Genomic DNA, 7004 nt, shown 5'->3' with positions numbered 1-7004 from the left:
AAATTCCCCTAACCTGCCTGAGCATCTGTGTTACACAGGATTCCTAGAGAAACAAAACCAGGACACTTATGATTTTATATCTGTGTGTTTATATATATATAGATCTAAACATAAACAGCTAATTAGTCCACAGAGCAGTACAGAGGGCTCAGTTCAACTCACTTCTGTGAGACAGTTAATACACTGGAAGTCCTTCAACTCACGAGGGCTGCTGGGTGCAAGTCAAGGAAGTAGACAGCTGAGTGTTCTGTGGAGCAATACAGGCAGCCTGGTCACAGGCAGAAAATAGCAGGACAGGTCACCAATCGTCAGCCAGATGACAGGGTCTGACAGTCCCCAGCTCAAGTGATGTATACACCAGTGTGGCAAAGCAGATCTCGAAGGAACCTCAAACTGGAGCAACACAGTTCACGGTTTGGGTGTTCCACAGTAGTATAGCTCACAAGTTGAGGCAGGGAACTAGATAAGGTAGCCACACACTGATCTGATCATCAGAGAGCAAGAGACAGAAAGGCCAGGCTCACCAGGCCATTTATCTCTTTGCCCATCAATTAAACCTTAACTTATTTTTTTTTAGCACAAACACATTCATTTATTCATCAGAGGGTTGATCTTAATCAAGTCAACACTTGGAAAGAGTTGCATGTAAAACGTGTGTGATCGAAGTAATGGAATATAACAACAACAACAACAACAAAGCAGTATGGAGATTTGCTCATTGAACTGAGCTTGTTCCTTCTCACAGCTAATTTTTGTCCAAGTGATGATGGAATTTTTATTCTACTTTTTCATAGGTCCGGGTACAGGTGACATTGTTCATAACGCATTCCACCACTAATTTTCCATTTTCCAATTTTCTGGTTATTGTGCTCTCCTTCCCATCCCAATCCTGGTGTTGAACCAAAACACCATCTGTGAAGTTGCAGACAGTCTGAGTTTTTCTGCCATCAGCTGTGGTTTCTTCAAACTTCTCTCCCAGGTTACAAGAAAACTGTGTGGTTTTCAAAGTGCTCTCCGTTTTCATGGTGAGGGCTTTGCCATCACAAGTGATGACACAGTCAGGCTTGGCCATTGCCCCCATTTTTCGAAGAGCCATTCCCACTCCTAGTTCCTTCATGTATTCATCAAAGCCTTTGCTGTCCACCAGGCGCCATCTTCCCACGAACTGCTCAATGGTGGCCATAGTGGGCGAGGACCGGCAGGTGAGCGGAGAAGGTAGAGGAGAGTGTGGCCGGCGAGCGCGGTGTGCCAAACCTTAACTTATTAATCCCACATGTGTTTACTGGTCAGGTTGGCACAATAAACCTACGTATCACAGCATCCAAATAGAACAACACAGTCTAGTGGATGGGGAGATGTGAAGCTATGTCTGGTTAGAATCTATTATCAGACTGGATATATATATATATATGGAGCTTTTGTAGTACGCATTTTTCCCTCTCTGCGAGCATGGAGCAACTCGTTTTGAGTTAGTGCACCCTGTGGTGTCTCTTGGGAAGGCTCTCTGGTCACAGTGAATTTTTTCATAAAAGCAGTTTCGCTTGAACCTCATTTTAAGTGATGGCTGATTTAACAGAAGATTATGTGGCTGTGAAATTTGTTTCCTGCTTGGGAAAAATGCCACAGAAACCGTGGTGGTGTTGAACACAGCTTCCAAGGACAGCGCTGTGGGAACGACTCAAGTATACGATTGGTTTTCCTGTTTCAAAATAGGTGAAATGTCGATTGATAAGAAACCTCGTTCTAGGACAGATGTCAACTTCCCGAATGGATGAAAATGTCAACTTGTAGTGCATTTGGACTTCATTCCACCAGGTCAGACTGCTAATCAAATATTCTATTTAGAGGTTCTGAAAAGATTGTATAACAGTGTGCGACAAAAAAATGCCTGATTTGTGGCAGACAGGGGACTGGTTTTGCCACCACAACAATGCACCTGCCCACACAGCCATCTCAGTGTGCCAGTTTTTGGCAAAAAACAGCATGCCTCTCTTGCCCCACTCACCTTCGTCACCCGACCTTGCTCTGTCCAACTTCTTTTTGTTCCCTCGAATAAAGAAGGACAGGAAAGGACAGTGATTTGATGCCGTAGAAGAGGTGAAGGAAAAAAATGAGGGAGATGCTGTCAGCCACCCAAACAGATGAGTTTGAAAATGTTTTCAAGAATGTAATCACAGATTTGACAAATGTATTAAGTGTAATGGAGAGTACTTTGAAGGTGGTAACGTTGTGCTTTGAAAAGACCCGGTTTTCTGGTGTACCCCCTCATGTCTATATAGGTACTATATATGTGTTATTTTATATATATATGGGTACCAAAAAAACCCGGATTTTTTTTCAAAACTCTGTATTTAAATTGGTTTTACAAATATTATGAGTGAGCAACCATTCCAGTTTGCCCAGGACTGAGCTCCAGATGCGAGATTTACAGTTTTAAATTGGACCACTGTTGGGCAAACCTTGCCAATTTACCTGGTACGGGGTGAGCCTTTCAGTCTGCAATCTAGGAAAGTTATAGGCAACAGGGGGTTGAGTTGGTCACTCTATTTACAAAGCACAGAAGAAGAGCCAGTGCACTGTTTTATAACAGCGACAGTGATACTCAGTTTGAGACACTCTTTATCTTTAAGAGTTGGCCCTAAATGTCTTCTTGGCTATTTCAAAATATCAAATCCCCCCCCCTCCAAACCAATTATGCAGCAGCTCATAGCGTTTATAGGAAATGTTTTCAAATAGAGTTTAAAAGGCAGTTTTACACCTATGTCTTCTCTTTCCTTCTTTTCTCTATCTCTTCTGATTTTTCTTCATTTTGTTCCTTTCTATTTGTACCTTTTATATCTGCGCCACCCTATTCAAAAGGATCAGTGTCTGTATTGGTGCTGGCTGCAACAGGAAAAGATTTCTTGCAGGCACTAATCAGTCAACAGATATCTCAGAATCAGCAGTCCCCCTTTTAAAGGTCATTTTGCCCCATCTCCCACCCAGTTCTGGAATTCTTCAAACTATAACTTGTAGCTCAGTGCGTTATCCTTTCCCCTTACTTTTGGCTGCTTAATGCATTTCACGGTAATCACTAATTCATCACATGGAACTGAATAAGAACCATTTAATATGATTATCTTCTCCATTAAAGCTGTCATCATAATTAGAGCTGCAGCGAACTGTTTGCCAGGAATTATAACTTCTGCCAAGAAAAACTTGGGTGTCATTTTAGAAAAATTCTTAGGTGGGGGAGGAGGCGCTCAGTACCATCTGTGTGGGAATCCAAAGCTGAATAACGATCAGCATAACCCTTTCCCCTGCTAGCTGCCAAACTCTGGCCAGCCCTCCAACTGGACCTTGCCAATGACTTTACAATGAACCAGCTTTCCAGGTGGTTCAAGGATCCTACCCTCGCTCAGGAACCTTTGAAGAAGCCACCCTTTAAGGGGAGGTGAAGAGGGAGAGGGAGAGGTGGGGGAGGCAGCTGCAAATAAAAATTAGACCTTCCTGCATAAGGCTTCCTAAAAGTTGTTCCTAACGGGTTTGTTTGCCACCCCACTGTTTCCAGGGCAACCACCTAAGCCAGGACCGAAGTAGAAGGAGACATGAGGCTAGAATGGGGCCACCCACTGCAATCTCATTTTATCCCCGTGGCAAGAACCTTTACAACGACTCAAAGCGCTTGTCAGGCTTCTGCTGTGAGTCACTGGAATAACATTTTGCCCTGATGGGAATGTGTCACAGTCTGCTGCTCCCTCGTCCCCCCATACGGAGGTATTTTAAAATGGAACCAACTATCCCAGGGGAGTATTCTCTGCACTTCTCACATCGCTTGGGCGCCCATTTTTAGATTACACACCGCAAATTAGAGAAAAAATACATTATGCTAATTTCCTCCTGTATATCTTTGAGTTATTTTTAGGACATGGAAATTCAGCTTTTCAGGTAAAAGTTCAAAATGAAGAGGAAAATAAAGCAGAAGTAGAAGGGTACTCAAGACTCAGACTGCAGTCACACGACAGTCTGATGCTTTGTCATGAGAAGAATTCCGGCCCAGCACAGCTCTTCGCTGCAGACAGTGGAAGAATCCCTGGGACCTGGAAAGAAGCATCCTCAGACTGGTGTGTACATCCCGGTTCTGGGACCTTTTGGATCCATCACTGGAGAATACTTTGTTTACTGGCACAAACCTTAGTTTCTTATTCTATAAAGTGAGAGTGCTCAATGAGGTCGCTGGGGTTCCATCCACTGCTCATATTCTCTAATAAAACCACTTGCCACTGAATTGATTCCAACCCATTGTGACCCCGTGGTGTCAGACAGAACTGTGTGCTGCAGCTTTCAGTTGTTGATTTTGGAGACGGAGATCACCAGGACTTTCTTTCAAGGTGCCTCTTGGGTGAACTTGAACCTCAAGCCTTTTGTTTAGCAACTGAGTATGTTAACAGTTCACACTGCTGTTGTTGTTACGTGGCATCAAGTTGGTTCTGGCTCATCGTGACCCTAAGCACGACAGAAACAAACCCATCGGTGCCATCCTCACAATTGTTGTCGCGCATGGGGCCATTGTTGCCGACCTGGTGCCACTCTGCCACATCGAGGGCCTTCCTCGTTCTCGTTGCCCCGCACTTTATCAAGCGTGCTGCTCGTTACCAGAGACTGATCTCTCCTGAGTTGGAATTGACTGGATGGCAGTGAAGTTTTGTTTTTTGGTGTCTCCCGATAACATGTCCAAAGTACATGAGACAAAGTCTTGCCCTCTTCAGTTCTAAGGAGCATGCTGACTATACTTCCCAGAGAGATTTGCTTGTCCTTCTGGCAGCCCATGGCACTTTGGATATTTTCAGTCAACCCTAATTCAAATGCATCGAGTTTTCTTTGGCCCTCCTTATTCCTTGTCCAGCTCTCACAGACATCTTGGATCAGGTACACCCCAGGCCTCAAAGTGACCTCCTTGCTCTTTAACACTTTAAAGAGGTCTTGTACAGATTTCCCCAATGAAATGTATCGCTTGATCTCTTGACTGCTGCTTCTATGAGCACTTATTGTGGATCCGAGCAAGGTCAAATCCTTGACAACTTGGTTGTTTTCTTCGCTTATGATGATGTTGTCTACTGAGTCAGTTGTAAGCATTTCCGCTTTTTTGACATTGAATTGCCGTCCATTCTGAAGGCACACGGCAGCTCCAAAATGAGTAAAATGCCCTCTGGCTTCAGCGAATAGAAGGTACTTGTATTGACTGTCTCTAGAGAATGCATTATCTCCATTTCAGAGCTTTGAAAAACTCAGTCACTCTACAACACACCAACTGACATTCCGTATGATCTCACTACACCGGAGTCTTTCACTTGGGGTGCAACATGTCTCCCATTTGCTTCCTCAGATCTACACTCCATCTTTTTGTACCCTGGGAGGCTGTCCTGTAAAGACATTTACTTTGGACCTATTATTTAGAGGGAGCCATATCTGGAGAAGATTATCATACTTGGTAAAATAGAGGTCAATGGAAAAGAGAGGAAGACCCACAACCAAGTGGCTTGACACAGTGGCAGTAGTAATGGACTCAAACATAGCAATGATTGTGCAGAAGGCCCGGAATCAGGACGTGTTTCTTTCTGTTCTGTGTAGGGTTGTTGTGAATCTGAATCAAATAAATAGCACCTAACAACAACACCATAACAAAGAAAGATCATGTTCCTAAGTGGGATTATTTCCACCAGTGTGGTTTTGTTGTTGTGTGCTGTGGTAGTTACATAATCTTGTGTCAACTTGTGGATATGAAGAGTGAAGGGGTGGAGTCTAGTCAATCAGGTCACAGCCTGATGATGCCGCCTTGTGGGTGTGGCCTTCTCAGGAGGATTCTGGGAACTTCCACTCTCTCTGCCTCTGTTTTCCTGTGGATAAGCCACGTGGAAGCTATGCTGAGACCTGAGCAAGCCATGCGGTGGAGACCTGTGGAGACAGCCCTGTGATGCTTCAGCTGTCATTGAACCCACAAGACTTTTTACCCACCGGCACGTGATCTTCCTGAATTTGCCATCATTGCATGTATGCACGAGTCTGAAGACTAGTTTTTGGAATCTGGGCTAATATCAGACTTACGGATTTTATCTGGACTGGTCTTGGATGTGCTCTCAATATGCAATTGCTCTGTGATATAAAGCTCTCTCTTATACATGAGTATCTCTGGATGTGTTTATCTAGTCAACCCGGATTAATACATGGACCATTAGGTTGTTTCTGACTCATAGCAACCTTAAGGAACAGAGTAGAACCATTCCATGGGGTTCCTAATGTATTAAGATTCAGATTCAGACTGACACATCTATTGGGGCACAGCTGGTGGGTTCAAAGGCTCAAATCATGCAAACTCTCTAGTTAGCAGTCCAGTGCTTAACTACTGAGTCATCGGGGCTCCTTTTTTTAATGCCCTTTTTATCTTTGATGTAATCTTCATTCAGCACCTCCAATTATCTAGTTTGAAAAAGCCATTTGTTTCTTGCTAGTACCTTGACTGATTAGCTGACTGCTAGTACCTTGACTGTTTTGAAATACAGGGGTGGTAAACCTGAAAAGACCAGAGTGGTTATATCTCAAATACATAAATTTACATTGAACACTGTTCCAAATTAAATTGTGTCTCCTAAAAAGATATGCTGCATGATAACCCTCAGTGTCTGTGAAGGTGACTTTGTTTGGAAACAAGGTCTTTGAGGATATTATCTGTTACCCTACGGTCATATTGGCGTAGGGAGGTCCAAATCTAACAGGTGGGGTCCTTTTGAGAAGAGGAGAAGAGATATAGGTGCTGAAAGAATTTGGCCACATGAAGATGGGGACAGAGATTGGGGTGTACCAAAGAACTCCAAGATGGCCAGAAGCCAGTATAAGCTTGGGAGAGCTAAGGGACTATCTTTTCCTTGAGTCTCCAGGGAGGATATCATCCAGCCAACAACTTGAGTTCACACTTCAAGCCTCCAGAACGGTGACCGTTAACTTTCTGTGGCTCAAGCCAATTATTT

General features: G+C 43.8%; 1 pseudogene; it reads right to left on the bottom strand.

Moving 5' to 3' along the window:
- Positions 1–775: 775 nt before the first annotated feature.
- LOC142426829 (fatty acid-binding protein 5 pseudogene) lies at positions 776–1187 on the bottom strand (annotated as a pseudogene).
- Positions 1188–7004: the final 5817 nt, after the last annotated feature.

Source organism: Tenrec ecaudatus, chromosome 14 (genome assembly GCF_050624435.1).
Source record: "Tenrec ecaudatus isolate mTenEca1 chromosome 14, mTenEca1.hap1, whole genome shotgun sequence".
Taxonomy (NCBI): Eukaryota; Metazoa; Chordata; class Mammalia; order Afrosoricida; family Tenrecidae; genus Tenrec; species Tenrec ecaudatus.
The sequence above is the reverse complement of the archived record's forward strand: the minus strand, read 5'-3'. Positions and strand labels throughout refer to the sequence as shown.